At 38.4% G+C, this 14,399-nt stretch overlaps 1 protein-coding gene across 34 annotated transcripts in view; it reads left to right on the top strand.

Moving 5' to 3' along the window:
• mical3a (microtubule associated monooxygenase, calponin and LIM domain containing 3a) overlaps positions 1–14,399 on the top strand; it is a 102,814-nt gene that overhangs the window by 28,707 nt on the left and 59,708 nt on the right. The window contains exon 1 of one of the 34 annotated variants that reach the window (XM_053235123.1): positions 8,432–9,827. The exons of the other annotated variants lie outside the window; for them this stretch is intronic. The gene's annotated coding sequence lies outside the window, so the exon portion shown is untranslated. Of the gene's footprint in view, positions 1–8,431; positions 9,828–14,399 lie in introns of those variants that run through there. 34 annotated transcript variants of the gene reach the window in all.

The raw sequence follows: 14,399 nt of genomic DNA, 5'->3' as shown, positions 1-14,399 counted from the left end.
TACTATGGGATTCAGTAGAGAGTGAAAATAAAATGACACAGGTTATGAAGAACACTAGGAGAGGGTGCAGCAGTGACACTATTATGGTCCGTGATAAATCCTCAGATTGTGAAATTTCTCTTGGGTTGTTTGGATTGTTAAAAGCTGTTTAAACAGGTTACACTTGTAACTAGAGGCAATATGACAGTAATATCATATCATATCATATCATATCATATCATATCACATTATATGGTGCTTTAAGGGTTTCCCCTAGATGGACAAACTGGATGAAACCTTTTTTCCCCCAAGAGTATATCGACTGATAGTTTGGTATTATTATTGAAAATGTAAATGGGATTTGTACAATCCTAGTAAAATCTTTTAAATACAGATGCTTCTTTCGGGTTGTAATTTCTTTTGACATCTGAAGCAAAATGTGAACTTCACCCCTGGAATCCAAAAAATCTGAGCTGATGCACAGAATGATCTCCACCTTCCTGATGCCTTGTGGACTATCTTGGGTTTGGATTTGCGTCTGATTTAAATTAGGCTAACTTTACAGAGAAGTTTATCAGAGCCCTTGTAGACTAATGCTTCATCTTTGAGTGCACAGCTTTCTCTGGGTGTTTACCACTGCATGCTATCTGCCCGTCATATCAGAGATAGGAATTTTGCATGAATTTGCACGCAGCTCCCAGTTCCAGTGCTCCGCACAATTCCAGTCTCTAGACATTCTTGATAGACGCAAATGATGTAATCTCTGCATACTTTTCAGTCCAGGAGTGTGCTGCATGTGCTAGCATTTGCATTCGGAATAGAGGCTTGGACCTTGGACTGTAATGAGCAGTCGGTGCTGTCATTCTGGAGGCCTATCATGAATTAGTTTTTGAACGTGCAGTGCCGGGTCTCGAATTTCTGCAGCTTGTTTGTGTGTGGGCTTCTGAAGAGTCAGGGAACTTGCAGTGTATCACTGTCACAAGACGAGGCTCTCCAGTGTGTGTGTGCACGCATATATACAGTGTGTGTGTGTGTATATATTATACATTTTTATATATATATATTATATATATATATATACACTTTTTATGTTTATATTATGCTTTTGTTGATTTTCTGACCAGAACAAACTTCCGCTCTAATGGCATCCAGTTACTTCCCATTTTAAAGTGGTCATGCTGGCACTTCTGAAGCAAACTGTCCTTGTCACTTACCTTCCAGTGGACTAATAACATGTTTGAATGCTTTGGCGAACATTGTCTTCAAACTGTCAGAAACTGGCTGAGAGAGTTTTTCCCCACTGCCTGTCATTACACTTCTTAAGAATTTAAACCCAGCCAGTTTAAACATGACCTGAATCTAAACTGAATTTAATCATAAATTCTCACCTCTCTATCTGAATCTTTGCTCCCAAAAGCCTTACTAGTTCTGCAATATGTGTAATATTTTATATGACTTGTTTATACAATATCATCACCTTACCAGAAAGGTGGAATAGTTGATTTTTCCTTACTTGTACAAATAACCTGGAACATGATAAAAAAAAAAAAAGTGTTAAGCCGTTGCCTTAGCAAAAGTTTATTAAGTTGCTGGGAAAACACATTTGGAAAACTGACTTCTGGTCCGGGAACACTTGTTTGTGTTTGGATGTCAGTCATAGACACTGTATGGGCCACCTGAGATACAGGGGGCGGAGCTTCATGAACAGAGGCGGTAATTATGCAAATGTCGAACCTTACCTAACCGTTAGAGACCTAATCTTGGAGGGAAAAAGACTAATCTTACCTAATGTACCTTTAATGGTGCATTAAGTAAGATATGTGAAAAAAATAGGTCTCTAATAGTTAAATTAATAAGATTTGAATGATTTTCTTTACTCATTGATCCCACCCCCATTTCCACCCATATACACAAAGCTCCGCCCTGAAAACGTACTATGGTTCAACTCAAGTTACCATTATCAAGGACTGTCACGAGATCAATTTCAAGTGCAATCTGACATTCAACTGCTTGAAAGCCAAGGTACAACGCTATAAACATGTAACGTCTCTTCATAATCATTTATGAGGGTGTGAAGGGGTGTTGGGTGCTGCCTGTCTATAAAATAACTGACAACAGGCCAATCCAAACACAATCAAACATCCCGGACTGGATGACAGGTAATCAAACTGGATTATTATTATTTTTTTAGCTACATAATACACTTGTTCTGAGACAATGACATAAGCTATTATTTTTTATCATTTCTGCATAATTTTCCATATTATTTATGCTAGTAAGAAATGAAAAATATTGGCTATTGTGCCTCTGGCAGCTTGTATAAGCCTAGTGGTGGACAAATCACTAACCTGGGCACCTGGCACAAGAAGATTATATGTTTATTAATAAGATTATTCGTTTTTTGTTCTGAGTTGCCCGGCAAGCAAGTAATCCGGCAATCACCGGGGTTTTTTTTTTTTTTTTTTTTTCTTGTCTTATTCAACAATCAGAGGAAAAAACTTCTCTAGTGACTTCGACAAAACGAACGTTTTTTTGGGGTGTATATTTAAACAAGCACCTCAACACTATAACTTTAGCACATGCTACACATTGTAAATCCCACTACCTGCTGCACTACATGTATCATCTTTTCCTAGTTGGATTAATTAGCTTTCAAGGATGACGAACAACCTTTTCAAAATCAGGAACACGTAAGTAAACATTGAAAAATTCGAGTAAAACAAAGTGCAGCATAAAGCTGTGATATAAATCTCCTGCAGACTACACAGTCGCCTCACTATTAAACATACAGAGAAAAAATAAAGATGGTACCCAATTTCTTTTATATGCGATGTGAAGAGAAAACATTTCAAAACATCACGGTTCGGCTATATGAGCTCATTGCTCATAGCTCATATGACCGAGTCGCCCTGATGTCCACTCATGTACTCATTTGTCTGTATTAATGCACTTAGCTAACTAGCTCACCATACTTTATTACATTATGTTAGCTACCATTTTTCAGCCTAGTCAGTTTTCCGGTCATTCAAAACACAGGACCGGGCAGCACATTACAGATTTTACTTGCCTGGTGGACTAGCTAATGGATTTTTGATTTGTCCACCAGTGTAGAGTGAGGTACATTTAGTACATGTTGTTTTAGTCGCTCGTGTCTCTCATCCTAAGCTCTCAGTGTCATACTGTTGGCGTGTCCAATAACATCCCTGTATGTCTTCCATTCACAAACATGTTGTGTCATACCAGAGCTTTATTGTTGACAGTAAGGGCTTTAAAGTGGAAGGTAAGCCACTGCCATCTTGCATGATCTCAGTATCGGGTCACAGGATTTCCTTGGCTTATTTACCTTGTAAGCAAATGCCTGCTCCACCCAGCGTGGGGTCTGAAATACGTGTCTGCTATTTGTGTGTGTGTGTGTGTGTGAGGGTGGTTAGTAACCTATGTGGATCCTCGGCAGTGAGGTGTAAATATGTCCGTGTTTGGCTGTGTTGGATGTTCACCATGGTCGGAAGGTGTGTCTTGTATGTATAGACTTTCTCATATTTGAAGATGGGAGGAGTCAACAGTAACTCCATATTTCATGAAAAACAGAATGCAGTGACATTACGGATGTACAAATGTTCCAGTGCTTCATGTAACTTTTATTCAAAACATAGCAATTACATGGTACAAGAACCTTTTACTCGTTTAAGCACATCACAAGCTTTTTTGCTTACTTTCTACGTCAGAATTCTTTCCTTTGGGGCTCTTAAATTTAACCAGTAGTGCCCTAGTTTCCCAAAAACATCGTAACGTTAAGATCATCGTAAATATAATGCTTTCTCTACTATTCAACAGTGACCTATGTGCTGCGATGCTTTTAAAGAACTCGGCTATAATCATTTTATTGAGAATGGAAATGATGTTTCCTGCATATGGCGTACATGGAGCTGCAGGTTTATCAGATCCACCTGCCTTGTATCTATACTCATTGGCTATTTTATCAGTACTCCTACCGTAGGTGCACTTTGTAGCTATGCACAATGTCCTACACCTTCTATCAATGAAAAGAGATGTGATGGTATGATTGCATCAGTCTCTTGCTTATTTACATTTTTCTGGACATTTCAAGCACTCTGTACTGCTACTGGTTACCTTATTAGACACACCTACTATGTTTCAGTATTGGGTTTAAGGTAGAACCTACTCGCTCTGAAGGCTGACTCTGTTGGGATAGCCTTGGTAGGGTAATTTAAACACGCTTGATGGTTATATCATTAAACTGAAGCCACAGTGTCACAATGGTTGCACAACGTCTGACAATTATGTAATCAAGAACAGGTTTATTAACGAACAGTTGGACTAAGCAACAAAATATTAATCGATTTGTCTTCAGTAAGTGCTTTATCTTGGAACACGGGGCAAGGGGAGGGAATTTCCCTGGATCTGATGCCAGTCCAATTGCAGGGCACGCCTTCACACTTAGAGGCACTTTACAGCAGTCAGTCCACCTACTGGCAAGGTTTTTGGCACACCCCAGCAACAACAACAAAAAAAACTAGCAGTTTTATTTAGGAGCTGCTGTTCACTCCTGTTTAAGAGGCAAATAGAAAAGCACAAGCTGTGGGCTTTCACCTGAGGGAGCACATAAAAAACTTGAAACTTGCATCAAAAACAGTTATAAACATTTTAGTTTAACTGTTTTTATCGCTTCAGTTTGGAACTACCTGACAATTGTCTGCCATGCGTGGTGTCTCTTCCAAGTGTCCTGTGCTGGGTTCATGACTTCAGAACCGCAGGATCAGTGTACATGTATATAACTATACAATGAATTACATGTAAGAATAAAACTAGCTAATTGCAAACGTCTCTTTAAACACATTTCAGCATCCAGCATCCTTGCAGTTGAAGTTGAAATCCCAAAATGGCACTGAGCACCAAGAGTTCACTCTTCCCTTTGACTTGAGATTTACAGCACAGTTTGTGGTTATCTTTAGCACCTATCCAAGCATGCTGGAATTCCAGCCGTCTGTCCGAGTCCTTCTGAGCTGAAACACTGGCTCATGTGCAGAAAAAAAAAAGAATAAAAAGAGGCTTGAAGCTCATTGTCTGTACCATCACTCATGTTCTAAAGTTAGCTAAGCTTATCTATCTGTTTTGGTTATGCGTTGCTGGATTGTTGTTGGAACTCGTTTCTCTGGATTGCACGGTTCATTGTTTATACAAATGTTGCTATTTCTCTTCCAGAGCATTGTTGTTTTGTCTGGGGAGGTTTGGAGATTGAGTGATCAAATTGTTTTTGGCGGATAGTTGCAGCTCTCTTAACATTGCCAGTGCTCTTATTTTCTGTGTGTGGAACTTTTTTCTGTTGATCCTTTTGGCTTTCCATAGCATTCACAACTGCTGAAACTGGTTCAGATTGGGATATGACTGGTCCACAAAGATTCAAGTTTCCTGATTGGAAGCACTGTTTCCAATCCTAATTCACATTTACGTTCACTGATCATTTTAAATATGAATCATAGAATTGGAGAATATTGATGATACTCTGTTTTGAGTTATGCTTTAAGCTCGTAGCATGGTTAACTGCACACATCTTTTTATAGAGAGAGATGCGAACATCTGCAGCTGATGATAAAATGTGAAAACGTGGATCTATGGGATATAAATGTTTATGCTTACCATGGAAGAGATGAGGGTTTCTTTACATTTTTTAGTGGCCCTGTAGAGGCTAACTGGATCATTCACTAACGTCTAAAATAAGTCTAGCTTAATGACACGAACGTGAAATGACACATACAGTATATGACACACAAGTAAAACTAACTAGCAAGCTAAACAAACACATGATAGTTCATGGTAGTTGACTATTGGCTGGTCCTCTAATAAAATTCAGCCTTATAGCTATGAAAGGCCATTAGGGTACATAATAATAGGAAAATAATCAATGACAGGGTGTGTAATGTGGCCCAACATAAAGTGGAGTTACTGTTACTGTTATTTCACTTTTATACCGCAGCAATTTTCCAGTGATTACGAACAACATGCCATACATTTTATCTGTTTATAGTTACATTTAATGTTGTAAAGTGTCTGCGAAACAAGCTAGTTCCTGTCATTATGTATGTTATAACACATGTGAACAGTTTTTCCCTCACCAGCGCCTCTTTGAACTGAATAAGAACGCAGCTTGTCATGTTCCTGAGACGCTGGAAAAAGCACGAAACCCTTCATCCTGAAGACGTTCTCCTGTCGGAAATCTTAAAGTTACAGCTTTACCACTGACAATTACAAAACTCTGACACTTGAGACTCCTTCCATATATTCTAAACTCCACCTTACAGAACGTGTCAGTATAGCAATGATTACACACATTTAAAAGCTGGTTTGGTGGAGCGTCTGCCATACAAGTATCTGTGAAAGACGTTACTATGGAAACAATAATGTATTAGAACGAGCACATTAATATAAACCTGCGATTTGCCTTGCAACCAGAGCTATTTCAGAGATGCTGTTATAGAAAACGATTCAACGTGTTCTAATCAATTCAAATCGAGAATCGAACAGCACTGTTTTATAACTAGTGTGATGAGTTTTTCTTGTGCTGGTGGATTTTGCTCGGTTTTCCTTGGTTTGAGAATGAAGATAGTTCTTCTGAGTAGGGATTTTGTGTAAATGCTTACGTATGATCATGCACTGGGTGTACGATGAGTTAACGTTACCAGCAGAAGATATCGCTGATAATGCGACAGTGGGAGGGCTGAGTGAAGTTTTGTGTTGGAGAGCATAGCTGCCAAAATAACCAGCAGAGTTTTCTTGCTGTTACTGTGGAGAAAATCTGCCATAGATTTCTGGCCAGCTTCAGAGCCTAAGATCTCCTTCCACTTCTTTTATTTATCCTTCTTTTGATTTCTTCCCACTTATTTTTAATCCTCAAACTACCATATTTGCCAGGATAGTCCTTAATATTGGCACTGGGTCCATCAGAACCCACTGCTGCTTTTATAGACAACAGATGATGTTGAGTTGTTCAGAGGAAGGAAGGAGAATAGCCTACAGCCAAGGACTTTCTAACTTATTGTATCCCCAGCATGCCATATGTAATGCGTAAATGTGTTTGCTCATCCCAATTTTGGTGACTTGTCAATGGAAGCTTTGAGGTGCCAAGATTACAACTTCCTCTCATACCAGCACTGCTAATGTCATGTTACACATCTGGAAAATATTTTTTTACCTAATGAGTGTATAAGCAGTGAGCAATGAGCTTCTGTGGGATTTTGGCCTGTTTCAACATCTGTGAAATTTTGGTTGAGTTAATTATCATACAGTTGCGTTTAACAATAAGGTGATAATGCCTTAGGAAAAACAGGCAAACGTCATCACTGAGCATATTTAAATTATATGTTACAAATAATTGTGATTAGGTGAAATATGTAATAATTTTGACAGTAATGGTGAAAATATTTGTACGTACCACAATAAGATTCATGATTTTTTTTTCTTTCTTAGAATTAAGTCATCTTTGGTCATTTTTATAAGAAAAAATATGTATATTTATTAAAGTCATACGGTTCTGTTGTATTTGTACCGCAATAGCCTAAATCCTGAGCAAAAATAACTACTGTTCAGTATAAAACTTTAATCACTAACGTCTTCCTAAAGTTAAAAGGAAGCCAGCAATATTAACAGCTGGTTAGATAATTAATCATGGCAGTGTTTCTGTTCTTCTGCCAGGAGCAACTCATAAGCCAGTTGTGGTGAAAATCGCCTTTGCTCTAAGCATATCGCGTCATTGGCGAGTCCTGAGCGCGATCGCGCGTGCAGTCATGACTCACTCACCCCATATATTCATTTCATACATTTAGTCTTCAACTGCATAGAAATTGGGAATTTAATATTCAGTACATGGTATTAAAAGTTTATTTAGGACCAATTTGTTACTTCTCACTACAACATTTGGGCCATTTTAACATTCACCTGCAGCTCATCAACATTGTTTCTCCCCTACTTTTCTGTAGCTTTACCGAGTCGTAGCATGTTAGGTGCGTGTGTGAGGTCATGTGGTACAATGTCTATGCTCATTGGTCAAGATGAATAATGGGGGAATAGTGACGCTGCTTTATGAAATGGTTGTTGAGTGCAAATGCTGCAGAGTCGATTCTGTGCTTGAACTGAACTGCACTGAGAAGCCAGTCGCGGTTGTGTTTTTAATACTTTTTGTGCAACTATTAGCCAAAAAAAAAACAAACTTATGATTCTCAAAGGCATTTCTATGATACGATGTGTATCATGATATCTTAGGTTGCTCACAAAATGCCAGCCATACAGTAGTCATGTATTTCAAAAAAAAAAAAAAGATAAATAATATTTGTTAAATTTTATATAAAAATATTAAAATGTATATATATTTATATAAAAAATTTATATATAAAAAATAAGTATAAATTTATATAAAAAAATTAAAGGTTATGTATAAAATTTTAATATCAGCTGCTTACAGTCAGTTTGTAATTATTTAAAAAATTGCTAAGCATATCATGATATCCAAGATATCTCAGAAAAGCATATTGGGGCATAATTTATCATGATATCGATATTAAATCTTCATATAGTCCAGATCTAGCAACTATATTTGCAGTGAGCTTCCAGTTCAGGTTTTTACCACCTCAAAGTTAATATCAGCACATCCTGACATGTTTTATTCCTCTTATACCACTTAATTCCTCTTATTCCTCTTATATGAAATGAATGAATGAAATGAAAGAAATGAAAGATTGAATTGTCTGCTTATAGTTATATTTAATGCTGTGGAATGTCAGCAAAACAAGCTAGTCCCAGTTATCACTTACGTATGACAGCTATAAACAGACGTTTCCTAACCAGCCTTTTTTTTTTCTTTCTTTTAAAGTTAATAAGACAAAACATTGCAGCTTGTCATGTTATTGAGAAACTGCGAAGCGCAAAATCCTCTGTCCTGAAAACAATCCCATGCTGGAAATCTTAGTTTCAGCTTTAATGCTGACTGTTGCAAGGTGCTGACACTGGAGACTCCTTCAAAAGTAATAAATAAATGTCTCCTCACAGAAAACCTCATATCAACAATTACACACATTTTTTAAAAATCTGTTTATGTGGAGCATCCACCCTGTGTATGCTGTTACTATAGAAACAAGAACAAGATATAAGAATGAGCACATTAATATGAACCTGTGATTTGCCTTGCAGTCAGAAATATTGTCAGTTATAGAAAATTCATTAACACATTTTGACCAATCAGAACTGAGAATTCAGCAGTGCTGTGGTATAAATAAGCTTATCAGATTGTCTGTTGGCTGTTGTGGGGTCAGTTTTATGAAACAAAATCAGCCATGATATATTTTTTTTTGCCGACAAAATGTTTTCATATCATTATCTTTTAATACGAAGTTATGAGAACGTCTTCACTTCAACCTGCTTTCAAGACTCTTCCATGATGTTTTCTCTTCCATCTCGTGTCTTGGGATATAGTTCTCCTTTCCTGCTGTTGCTACAGCAACAGCAGTCAGTCTTATCATGTGACCTTGCTGAGACGGAGAAACCACTGCCGAGGTTAATGACGTCATTGTTGTCTGACAGAGAAGTGTGTGTGGTAATATGATTTACGGCACAGTAAGGCCTCTCCAGTCTGGTATCGGGAGAGCAGGCCTGAGGATCTTCCTCCTGATAGGGAACAAAGGAATGAGACCAAGGACAAAAGAACCGGAGCTTAAACATCAAAACTGCAAACATGGATATAATAGTGGATATAATATAATCTTCTCACTTCAAACAAAATGACGAGATCCTCTAGAGAGAAGAGTCATTGAGGACTTTGGAGCATCTAGCACTCTGATGTGAGTGTCTCTAGCATAAGCAAACATTTCTTTTGATTTGTGGAGTTTTCTATTAAACTACATGATAGAGATGCACATCATTTGTTAATCATTTCTGAAATATTGGTATTGCAGATCTCATTACTATGGTACCATATCACTAAATGTTTTATTGTGTACTGGGATCACGCTGACTAATCTCAGACATTCCAGTGGGTGTGTTGTGGGGGTTTTGATGAATCACGGCATTCACAGGGGCCAGCAAAAGGAAATAATTTGGTCAAGATAATTCAGGCCAATATTTAACCATGTCACAGGAGGAGGTTGTAGAGGAGGAGGTTGAGGAGGAGGTTGACTTGTAAGGTACATTAAAATCAAAATATAATTGCACTATACCACTTTGTCTATGTCATGCAGCTCTTTAGGTGGAATATGATCATTATCAGGCATTCATAATAATGTACTACCACAGATTCCTTCAGTATATAATCCACTGTATTAGCTCATCTCTGATCTCTGCACTGCTAGTCCATGTTTGTTTTTCTCTCCACTTTCCTACCCTTGGGAGTGACACAAACTGCATCTCTCTCTCTCTCTCTCTCTCTCTCTCTGTCTCTCTCTCTGTGTTTTTATCTATGTATCTCTCTCATGAAAACAATTTAGTATTTAAATGCATTCTGAACATTTATGAAAATAGTGAGGAAATATCTCAATTTCTTCAGAAACTCTTTGCTTACCCACAGTAATGTTTTGTGGTCACTGATATTTAGCTACATTTTATTGTCTTTAAGCATAAATATACTGTATATACATTAAATGGCTTTCTTTGTATATAGGGTCAAACATAATGGCACTGACTATACGGCTAATTGTCACTAGAAAGTCACCCTTTTGGCTAATTTAGACACCTGTATAATATACAATATGGCCAGAAGTTTGTGGCCATCTGACCATCACAGCCATATGTGGGCCTCCCCAAACTGTTACCACAAAGCTGGAAGCATGGAATTGTCTTAAGATTTCACTGGAACTAAGGGGTCCAAACGTGTTCCAGCATGACAGTGTCGCTGTGCACAAAGTGAGGCTCAAAGAGACATGGCTTGGCAACGTTGGAGTGGAAGAACTCGAGTGGCCTGCACAGAGCCCTGACCTCAACCCCACCGAACATTTTAAGGATGATGTCACGCCAATTGCATCCCAGGATTCCTCTCCTGACATCAGTGCCACAGCCACGCTCCAAAATCTGGTGGAAAGCCTTTCCAGAAGAGTGGAAAAGGGCTGAATAGGCTAAGCAATTAATAATATATAATAATAATATATGCACTAGGTTAGCAGCAGTTTGTTAAAGAGAAAAGGAAGTCTGGAAGGGGTAGCTCAGTGGTTAAGACGTTGGACTACTGATCGGAAGGTCGTGAGTTCAATCCCCAGCACTGCCAAGCTGCCACTGCTGGGCCCTTGAGCAAGGCCCTTAACCCTCAACTGCTTAGTTGTATAAATGAGATGAATGTAATTCGCTCTGGATAAGGGCATCTGCTGTAAATGTAAGTTTATTCCTGATTATATATCAATAATTTTCTATATCTGCTGTTTATTATGTGTGGTTGGTTCACCACGGTGGAGCCACGATGTTCTCTGGCTTGTCGAATATAATTAATCAAGTTAAGCTAAGCTTCAACTTTAGCCAGACATGGAGCAGAATCATATGTTGCCATAGGAACTGAGCAGCGCTTGCAGTTAGCTTCCTTTGTGGAACTGAATTTGAAGCAAATTAGCCAGGCTTGTTGAAATACGTAAGCCTAGCTTATTGAGTTAGCTCGCTTTGTGGAATACCACTCTGGTATTGGTAAAATTTAGTTAAAATTTTAATATCATGAAAATCCTGCTTTACTTTCAGACATGTTTTCTTCTTTTTTATATTTAATTAGAAACCTTATTTCGAAACTCTTATTTTATTTTTTTTATTTCCCAAGGGTTGTGTAGCCAAAACATTTAGGATGTGTTAGATTTCAGTAGACTTACATTAGGCAACAGAAACACACATTAAAATAAAAATATGGAATAGTATTCAAGTAACGAAATTCTTTCTTCTACAAGGGAAGACATTGAGAGCACAGTATTATTCATTATGCCTTGAGCTCTCAAAGAAACATACAAAGCTTGTGCCCATTTCCTCCGACATGTATCATCATCATCTGAGACTACCTACGTAAAGGAACTGAAGTGGGTGGCATACTATGCAGTCCATTCAGACGTATGTGATCTGGCCTATTTTTAGACTAGGACATGACATACTGTCTTCAGAAAGCTAGAAAATGCGTGACCATTAGACAGAAAGGGAGACAGAGAGACATGGTGGAGGAGTGCGGATATGCATAGTTTCTGGTGCTTGTAGCTGGTAGGAAATGGACGGCAGATGAATAGTGACTTTACACATCCGCTTTGACTCACTGCATCATTCACTCCACATAATCATTTAGCTGTTATTGTGTTCTGCTGAGACTGATCACGTCTGTACAAGTCATTCTCTCGGACTGATATGATGTCCATGTGTGTTTTTCTCTTTAATTCGATATCCAGAGCGTCAGTCCGTACACTATCTTATACCACAGCGCTGCTGAATTCTCGTTTCTAATTAGTCGGAAGGTGTTGATTCCTTTTATGTTGCCATGTGTAAGGCAAATCTCAGGGTTATATTAATTTGCTCGTTCTAACATGGTATTGTTTCTATATTAGCAGCTAGGGATGGATGAGATAGACTTAAAACTATATCACAATATTTCCTGGTATTTTTTGCGATAACGATATAAATGATGATATGAAAACAACATACTGCTGAATCTTTTTGGCCAGTCACATCAGCATATAGTCTTGAGAGCTGTCTGAGTCACATCTGATTTTCTGTGTCCAAACCACTTCCATATTACGGAGGAAGCTCCTTTTTTGGGGATTAATTCTTCTTCCTCGTCAAGGGTTGGAACTCTGCCTTCTGCCATGCTTGTTCTTGTTCTACGTGTGAGATGCCCATGTAAACACGCCATCAACTATATCGTCAATATCATGGGATGACACATTCTTATCATGGAGAGGAATTGTACCAGTACATCATGGACGATGCGATGTGGCACAGCCCTAGTAACAGCTAATTCATAGGGAACTGTATGGAGTAAGAAGATCTTTGTTTAACAGTTATGGAAGGAGTCTCCAGCGTCAGCACTATATAACAATCTGTAAGATTTCTGTTATAGAAAAATAGTCAATTTTGGGCTGGTAAGATTATCTCTGCCTGACAGCGAGCCGCATCGCACCACCCCATTGTTGATCATTTTCCTATTCGAGCATGGCTCGTTTTTAATCCTGATACAATGAACACATCTTTTGCCACTGGAGCCGAGGTGAATGAGAGACAAGCTATGCACGTTGAATCTCAGAAATGTAACGCACGCATAATGTCATGGGTCACTCAGGCAGAAAGGAGCTGCACAACATTTCCTGTGTGAAGTGAAAGAGCTGAATATAACCCTGTTTCCAATTATATCACGCCGCTGTTCTAGAAGCGCTCACCCAGTAAAGAAGGGGTTTGTGTAGCAGGCTGATACTGTAACTTGGCTGGAGATATTTCGTTGTGACATGGCACTTCCTGTGTTCTGAACCCGTGCTGTGAGAAGGCACTGCACCTGGAGCACACTTAATGATTATAACCTCCCTTCAGAGTAGCTCTGTGTCTTTCTAATGATCAAAGCCTTCCTTCTAATCTGGAGCTGCATGAGTTTGCTTTATGGGCATTGAAGACCCTTTTAAGACCAAGTGCAGACTCAGAAAATCAAGGGTCGTGGATATGTTGCCTTCACTTAAGTCATAAGCTCTGAGGACAGAAACTAATCTCCATAGGTTAATAAATGATTCATGTTTTTGTTTGTTAAATTGGCATGCAAACTTCTCCAGTGTTCATGATCCTGACACACTTCTGCTGCTATAGCTCATCTCACCTTGCAGATCTGCCTGAGTCATCCCCATGCTTTAATTCTGCTTGGAGCATCTGTACTTAAGACACTTTATTCTGATGTGGATGATCCCGTATGTACAGCATAAAGATTTACACTTCTGAAATAGCCTGAAATACACTTCTGAAATAAATTCTGCTTTAGTCTTTCCCTTGCTTCAGTGAATATCCTTACCTGGATACTCGTACTTAAGAACTGCTTCTGCAATCATAAAGACGGTCATCCCAGGACTCTCATCCTGAACATCCTTTCAACACGTTTAGTTCTGTTTGACTTTGTATGTGGGAAGTTTAATGAATTATAATCCCACTATCTGGGGAATAGGATTTGAGTCGGGTTCCTCTCAAGGTCTCTTCCTCTTGTTCTCTCTGGGAGTCTTTGCTTGCCGCTGTCACTTCTGGCTTGATCTGATTTCTGTAAAATTGCTTTGTGTCAGTGTCTATTGTTGAAAGCTCTATACAAATAAAATTATATATTATTATTATTATTATTAAAATTATAAATATATGATGTTCTATCTGTGAATGGGTTTGTCTAATGTGTCTTCATGATGGAATGTTTTCACTAAAAAACAAAAAAAAGCTACATTTTC

Source organism: Pangasianodon hypophthalmus, chromosome 6, assembly GCF_027358585.1.
Source record: "Pangasianodon hypophthalmus isolate fPanHyp1 chromosome 6, fPanHyp1.pri, whole genome shotgun sequence".
NCBI classification, from domain to species: Eukaryota; Metazoa; Chordata; class Actinopteri; order Siluriformes; family Pangasiidae; genus Pangasianodon; species Pangasianodon hypophthalmus.
Note: the sequence above shows the minus strand (reverse complement) of the source record. Positions and strands in the feature narration are given on the sequence as shown.